The sequence below is a fragment of the Pongo abelii genome, chromosome 4 (genome assembly GCF_028885655.2).
Source record: "Pongo abelii isolate AG06213 chromosome 4, NHGRI_mPonAbe1-v2.0_pri, whole genome shotgun sequence".
Lineage (NCBI taxonomy): Eukaryota > Metazoa > Chordata > Mammalia > Primates > Hominidae > Pongo > Pongo abelii.
This window is the reverse complement of record NC_071989.2, coordinates 127,824,474-127,832,865: the sequence shown is the minus strand read 5'-3', so window position 1 is coordinate 127,832,865 and position 8,392 is coordinate 127,824,474. Positions and strand designations below refer to the sequence as shown.

Genomic DNA, 8,392 nt, shown 5'->3' with positions numbered 1-8,392 from the left:
GGATTCAGGTAAAGAATTATCTTGCCTCTCCTACAAAATACATTTTTCTTAACACCTGTGCAAGTCTCCATGGAAGGCACACTAGATAAAATTTCTTGCTATTCACAGGAGGGCAAATAAGTTAACACTGGAGAAAGCACTTTATAAACTATACCTGCTGCAAAAGTGTAAGGTGCAAGAGTTACCCTCAGGAATTGCAAATCTAAATACCTTTAAACTAGAATGAACTTTGAAATTCTGTAACCACCATTTATTCTTCAATTTCTATAGCAACCTCCATCAAGAGTTTGCCCAGTCCACATTTCAATATTCCCACTGATAGGAAGCTTGCTTCCCCTAAAAGTAGTTTTAACATCTATCTATAGAAAGGTCTGTAAAATTTTAATTTAAGAAAAAAGAAGACCTTCTGTAAGTATGAAACTTTCCCTCATTCATCACCATTACACTCTTTAGAGACTATGTCAATCAAGAATAAGCTTGCTTATTCTATCGTTAACAAATAACCCATAAAAATCTCGGTGGCTTAAAACAACCAAGATTTCCTGCTCCTAGTGCATGTTCTCTGTGGGTCTGCTGGGAGCTTGCTCCTCATTGTCCTCACTCTTGTACCCCGGCTTATAAAACCACCACTTTCTGGAAAATTTCCAGGCATTACAGAAGGAAAAAGAATTCTGGAAAGTCTCACTTGGGCATTAAGTGTTCTGACCTAGAAGTCATACAGATCACTTCCACTCAAAATCATTGACCACGAAATACAATCTTATCATGTGCCACCCCATATTCTACAGTCCTGAGTCAAAAATACTTGTGACCAGGCACAGAAGCTCATGCCTAGAATCCCAGCACTTTGGAGGCAGAGGTGGGAAAGTCACTTGAAACCAGGAGTTCCAGATCAGCCTGGGCAACATAGAAAGACCCTGTCTCTACAAAAAATAACATAAAAAATTAGCCAGATGTGGTGGTGCACACCTGTAGAATCCATTACTTGAAAGGAAGCAGGAGGATCACTTGAGCCCAGGAGTTCAAGGCTGCACTGAGCTAAACTATGATTGCACCACCGCACAGAAGCCTGGGCAACAGAGCAAGATCCCCCATCTCTATTTTTTTAAATGCTTGTGAACAGTACTGCTGAATAGCACAGACACCATATAAAAAAATTCTAATTCCTTATCATTAAATACAAAACTTGACAAACCCACCAAGCTATATTTTCACAAAACTAGGGCTGGAACTCAGATCTCTGAGATCACAATTTGGAACTTTTTCCATCATGCTGTGTTAGGATGTTTACATGAGGACAATGTAGCTGGGATTATATGGCATTTACTTAGTTTTTTGTTTTGTTTTTCTTATTCATAAATAGCTTCAGGAGGAAGGTTGGAAGTTCCTAAAGCACATGCCTTAAACTGAAAAGCAACTGCAAAATAATTTTACTACCTTTTGAAATGTTTGACCTGGTAAAGATTGGATTTCTGAGAGGCTTTTATTTTCTGAATATAGGGAATACAAAGGAAACAATCTTTCTAAGACTTCAAGAAACAACGGAAAAACTCTTGACTCTCACTTTGCTATTTCGATTTTTTTTTGACACTTTGGGTCTTTGAGTAATTGTGGCAGCAGCAGCCACAGAGTTTTACCCAAGATAAAAGTATATATAATAGCATGGCAGCCTCTGCAGAACCACACAATATGGTAAACGCCTTAGCTCGATCCTATTTGCTCATAGTTCTGTGCAAAATAACAAATGGTTCTGAAACAATTATTCCAAATATCTTTTGCTCTTATTACTTTAAAGACTTGGCTGCCAAATATTTGCTCCAAGATAAAAAAAGAACACATATATAGGACGAAGATTATGCATTAAGATATGCTGCTTATTTTGCTTCTGTAGATACAATGCACATCTTATGAATTAGAGGCAGTCTTCCACCCTTCCCCAAATGGTGGACAAATGAGCATATCATTCCATCACTTTTATCCATCCTGGCTGGAGACACTTTTTTAAAGAATATTACTTTCCTGCTCAAATCTTAAATGCCTTCCTAATATGAGGAGAATAAAGTCTAAAATATTCAACCAAACATTCAAAGGCCTGCAGGGGTAGAATCCTTATTGAATTTTCTAGCCTACAGCACAGCACTGCCCTTTAGCTTCTATTCAAGTCAGCCAAATTTCCCTCTTGAAATAGAGTGCAGGTCCTTGCTCAAGTTATTTCTTTCAATAGCACAAATGTTCAAAGTACAATTTGTTTTAAAGTTCCACTTTCTATAAGAAGCCTTTTCAGATATCCCATTGGGAATGGACTACACATTTCTGGTTTTTTTGTTTTGGTTTGGTTTGGTTTGGTTTGGTTTTTGTTTTGTTTTGATTTGTTGTGTTTTGTTTGAGACAGAGTCTTACTCTGTTGCCCAGGCTAGAGTGCAGTGGCACAATCTCAGCTCACTGCAACCTCCACCTCCAGGGTTCAAGCAATTCTCCTGCCTCAGCCTCCCAGGTAGCTGGGATTACAGGCACCAGCCACCACACCCAGTTAATTTTTGTATTTTTAGTAGAGACAAGGTTTCACCATGTTGGCCAGGCTGGTCTTGAACTCCTGACCTCAGGCCTGCCTTGGCCTCCCAAAGTGCTGTGATTACAGGCATGAGCCACCACGCCCAGCCTGGACTACACATATCTATAGCATGTTAGTTGTTCTTCTGTGATAGCCCTTTTCATATTCTGCCTTCAGGTCAGTCTATTAATGAACATATCTGATTTCCCTACAACACAGGATATAAATCCTTGGAAAGTGGAGGCTATAATTTCTCATCTCTGGATTCTCCACAGCTCCTTGAACTTAGTTTAAGCTCCCCTACTCACCACCTGCCCCTCAAAATAAAAACAAAAGCCTAAATAAATTGCCAAAGTACTGGATCTTGTTTCTCCCTGGCCCAAACAATGTCCCAACTGGTTTCTCTTTTACTTTTCTTCACACAAGCACAAAAGTGTAATCTCTGCATTTATCTGTAAAAGGAGGGATTTGTCAGGCCTGTCACCATACCCACGTATCTGAAGCAAAGTGAGAACGCTGCTTGTCTTGCATAATAAACCCAACTCCCTTTATCTTTATCAAAAACTATTTTTTCCACTGCCTAAAATTTAACCATGGAGAATCAGCACTTTGAATATTTAACTTTCAAAATTTCTTATTAAAATACAAGTACTTTTGTGAGAAGTGATACCTTAATTTAAACCATTATCAACCAATGTTTTAGCAATGATTAGAGGAAAACAAGTCAGGAATTAAGCCATTTCTTAATGGAATAAAAGATATGGAAACAGGGAAGAGAGGGAATAGTATCCGGTTAGCAGGTAGATGACGGTGGTGGTGAGAAAACAACAAAAATATTCAACTTCTGCATAAATTTGCAACAGACTAGATCTTCCTGAGATGGTGTGCCTGTATGAAGCAATGTATTAAGAACATAAGAAACATATTTTACATATATACCCATAGCCAAATTAATAATGTTAACAGACATTATTACTGTTCGGTAGAACAGAGATTCACAGAAGTTCAAATAACTACACAGTAATCAAAGTTTAATTATAGAAGAGCCCAGAGATTTGGATAAAACGCACAATTGTAAAGGAAACCTTCCCATCAGATACTTTGTTGCTGTGTATAAATGAGAAGCAAGAGAAGCAATCCTTACAAAGCAGGCTCCGATGATTGCTGGTGCCTAGGAAACCTCCTGGCCCAAAAGGATTACTCTGAACTGAGCCACGTCTTCCACTGAATCTGTTTTGTAGAGTTTTGAAAATCTCCATGGACCTGATACCCTTGACATCAATCCATGAAAGTAAATGGGATTAACAGGCTCTAGCCAAGGTTTCAGTGTCCCTTCCAAGAGATGGGCAGTGTATCCACAATTGAGAGGGGGAATATGAATTGCTGGCAAATCCCATGCTTACAATGCCTCTTGGTCTATAAATCATGCCTTCCTGCTGTTTATAATTCTATAAATGATTAGAGAGAAACTTGTTCCTAGATGCAATAACTGAGGTCACTGAAGATTACATGCTGCATGAGCTCACAATATCTGCCCTGAGAAAAACAATAAAGTGGTCAACCTCCTACTCCTTTTGCTGGAATACTTACTGTTTGTCACTAAAGGAGTTTAGCTGTAACCTATGAGCAAAAACCTTCTGTCATTCACATTCAGTTCTTTAGTGGGTAGAAAGGGGTCAGAGAAACTTAAGAGTATCTGAACAGTTGAAGATTCCAACCTGACACAGAGCTGGGAACAGTGCATCTACCATGTGGGTAATTTTTAAGACTGCTTGGATGTATCGAACCTTTTTATTGGTTCTCTGTCTTTCAGGTGTCCCAAAATTTCTATCTCATTGCAATTTTGGAAATGACTCAAGTTCTGTCTTCCTCCAGAGAAAGGAAGTAGCCACAAGTTTTATAAACCTAAAATTAGAGTAGCCAAGTTAGACTGTCATACCGTTGGAGCCTGACAATATTTAATACCTGATAACATCATTGTCAAATAACATTTCTAAGAACCCAATTGCATGACATATTGAAGTTCTAAGTTGAAGATCACAAATTACATTGTTGTAGTCTCTGGGCCTCCTAGTTCCCACAGTCTAAAGCAGGTGTGTGCAGTGTATAGAAAAGTCAAAATAAAAAATGGCAGACCAGAATTAGAATGGACAAAGCAACTGCCCTACCACTGTGGATTCTTTCCATCTCCTGCCATCCATCATTCTTCCCCCAAAAGTATATCCCAACCCTCGTGACCAGTCCCACCTCCTTGAGGTGGAGGCAAAGCCTGGAAAGATAATCCAGCAGTTGCTGAGATGCTCAGGATTGGGAAGGACTTTGGTGTTTGTGAAATCCAGTCCCCATGCTACCCTTGAATTTCCTCTACAATGGCTCCACCAAGTAGTTACCTGGCAAATATTCACACACTTTCAGGGGCTGGTAATTCACCACTTTCTAAAGAAAACTATATCTCTGGGCAAGTATGATAGAAAACTCTTCTTTGTAAGGCCAAATCTACTTCCCAGAGTCTATTGTTTCTAGTTGCTTCCTTTGGGGCCACAGAGAACAAGTCTACATTCCTCTTCCATAAGACAGCCCTCCTAATATCTCAAGACTATTATCTCAGCCCTTTAAGTCTTTTCATAAGCTACATAGTCGTATCCTCCAAGCATTCAGATTTTATTAGCCTGTTGCCATCCAAGTTTCCCCTAAATGTGTCCTAGTTGCTTTATATTTGTCTTAATGTACATTTCCCACAACTGCACACAATATTCCAACTAAGCCCTGACCAAAACAAAATAAGAGTTGTGTTCTTACTTTCTTCATTGTAAATACTTCATCTAAGACTAGTTCTTTGGTATACACATCACATTAACTCTTGCTGACCCGATCCAGGCATTTTGAAGTAGCCAAGTCAAAATTCAAAACCATTATTTATTCCCAAGTAATCTAGCCAAATGATAACTAGGACTCTTCTATCCCCAACCTGAAGACCATCTATAAGCCTTAGCCCAGAAAAATGAAGGCACAATAAACGGGTGAAAGGTTTTGTTGTGTACTTTCCTTTTATTTTTTATAAGTAGAAAAATCTTTTAAAAATCAGCAAAATAAAACATTCATTTATTCAACATTTATTGAGGACCCATTATGTACAGCTCTCAAAATTACTGGGGCCACAAAGATAAATATTTGCAATCAGTGCTGTAGAAACTCTTACCAACTGGTTTCATGGTTATTTCTTTACCCTACTCTTGAGTAGGTGATAGAGTATACTCTTGTGTTTAATGTAATTGCTCCATGCACTGAACAGATTCTAATGTTTTATGCCAGCCTAATCTTAATGCAACATTGACAACAATAATAATACCTAACATTTGTTAAATGTTTATTACATATTTGCTTTGATTTCTAGACTTGATTTGCTCAAGATCCTTCCAAATCTCTTCAGGTCAAAAATAATTGTCTCAAAATGTCATGCAACTTGGTGAGCTACCTACATAAACATTTAACTCCTGTGAAGGCATGCCTAATAAGTTAAACCATTAATTGCCAAATAATATTCTGTTTGGTTGATAGTAAAATGTAGGAGAAAGAGCACAAGTCTGGCATTAGAACCACCTGGGTTTGAATTTCAGCTGCACTAATAAACAAGCCATCAGCCCAGGACAAGTTTCCCTCCCTCTGGAAATGGAGATAATACCCTTTACCTTGCCATGTTCCTGTATAAAGCACTTGACACAATACTTGTAAATAGGCAGTAAATGGCATGTTTCCCTCACAGCACAGATTATTACAGCTTACATCTCATTTCCCTTAAATAGATTACTCGCTCATAGAGAAGGGACTGAGATTTGCTTTTCTTCATATCCCTCATATTCCCAACACCTAGCATAAGTAGACACCCACATTCTTCTTCAATATAAATGTGAGCATCTGGCTTCAAGTTCAGTTGCATATCATCTAGAAATAATCACATTTCTGTTCTGGTCTCTCATTTTCACAAGGGATGTTTGAAGATTTTCAGGGGTTATCTAAGATCAACTTTATTTAAAAAAAAAAAAAATGCCCTCCTCGAGTCCCAGGCAGTCGTGTTGAAGCTCTAAGTCCAATCTATTTGACAAACAGGTTAGCATTGACATTTATTATATTTTTAATGTTGAGCCAACTTTAAGCTCAACTTCTCTCCTAAATTAATGGTGTTCCAAGACATGGCTAAAGCAAGAGGAACAAGAAGTGTTTGATGGGGAAAGCCAACACCTGATATTTCCCATTTCTGACCTGTACCTCAGCAAGCTAAAGGAAAATGTTGTTGGTCTCCAGTGTCTACCCTAAGCAATAAAATTAAGAGGTTTACTCCCACACTGCCTTAACCAGGCTGAGGTAATTGTTATTGTTATGGCTTTAGCAGTTTGAGTGGGAGAAGATGAGAATTCTGAAAGAGATTTATTTACTGCAAAGCATCCCAAATATCTCATTAATCTGCTTTTCATTTGGCAAACTTTTATTTCATTAAAAGTGCCATGCTGTGTGGTTTAAAACAAAGCAAAAATGCCTCTGGGAAGACAAAGCAGCAAAGTGGAAACAGCTTGGGATCTGAAATGATTTTGATATGAGTTTGATTTCCAGGTGTGCTACCTACTTGCTCTGTGACCACAGGCAGTTTTCCATAGTTAGTTAGAACCCCAATTTCCTCATCTATAAACATAGGCCAACTGTTATGTTGTTTGTGAATACTGATGCCAGCTCTAGGACCTTGGGCTCTCTTTTGTTTATCTGTTTATTTCTTCATTTGCGAAATGAAGATCATAATGGTACCAACTCCATAGAGTTTCTGATGAGAATTTAGACAAGTGAATATATGTAAACTGATTAGAACAGTGTCTAGCACAGAATATGTGGAGTGTGTTTGTCATCATCATCATCATCGCCATCACTACTAAGTGACACATGTAAAGTGTGCCTTGCACAATACCTGATACCTAGGAGGTGCTCTATAAATGTAAGAGAAAACATGTCCCCTCACAACTAGAAACCTTCCATTGGGGTCTGAAGAAACTCACTGAGTAGGAAGGCCTATTGCACAATTGTAGACTCTGCATTTTGGAGAAGGAGGGATCATGTAGATGAAGCCTGTTTACAAAAGTAAAGACCAAGGGAGGTAGAGAAGGGAGTTAACCCTGAAAAGGTGGCATAGTTAATAAAAAAGAGAAATTCCAGGCCTCCTGCACCCAGATTACTGCATTATTCTGCCTTCTAAAAGTGTTACTTGGTTGAGTGATCCTTTTGTAGCTCATGAACATGATGACTGGGTGTTCAAGCACGTGTGAGAGATGTGCCACCCTTGAACCTTGTTATGACATTGGCACATTACCTGTCTGACCTGAAAACAAAATAGAAATAAAAATAAAAGTATTACTTGGTTGAGAAACACCTTCCAACAAATAATTTGCAAACTGTCAGATGGCATCTGATCCTCTGTGATTTTCGTGAGCTTGAGGTAGCTTGAAGAGATGCTAGGAATATAAAGGGAGAGGGTGGCTCCTCAGCAATTTTCTTAGCAGTTGCAATTCAGAAAGGGGACATTCACCTCTCTCCAGACAGTAAAACAAGAACAGGGCCTCTAGATACTTGCCACCCACAAATGCAAATTCAGCAAGATCTGCCTCCCTGGGTTAATTTTAAACACTGCTTTTTAATCCAAGTTTAGATTTGTTTTGTTGTATATGTACAACATCACTGAGTTTCAGAGTTCTTATTTCTTATCCCTAGGTAATGAGATCTTTTTTTAGCTGATTTGATGTCACTCACCACTAGAAGGAAATAGAATGTCCCTCTTCTAATTGGAAATACGTAAGTGCT

The 8,392-nt window shown here is 38.5% G+C and overlaps 1 non-coding gene across 1 annotated transcript; it reads left to right on the top strand.

Annotated features, from left to right (window-relative positions):
- Positions 1-7,810: 7,810 nt before the first annotated feature.
- Positions 7,811-7,914, top strand: LOC112133641 (small nucleolar RNA U13). Its single transcript, XR_002915268.1, has one exon. It is a non-coding gene; the product is annotated as a small nucleolar RNA U13 (small nucleolar RNA).
- Positions 7,915-8,392: the final 478 nt, after the last annotated feature.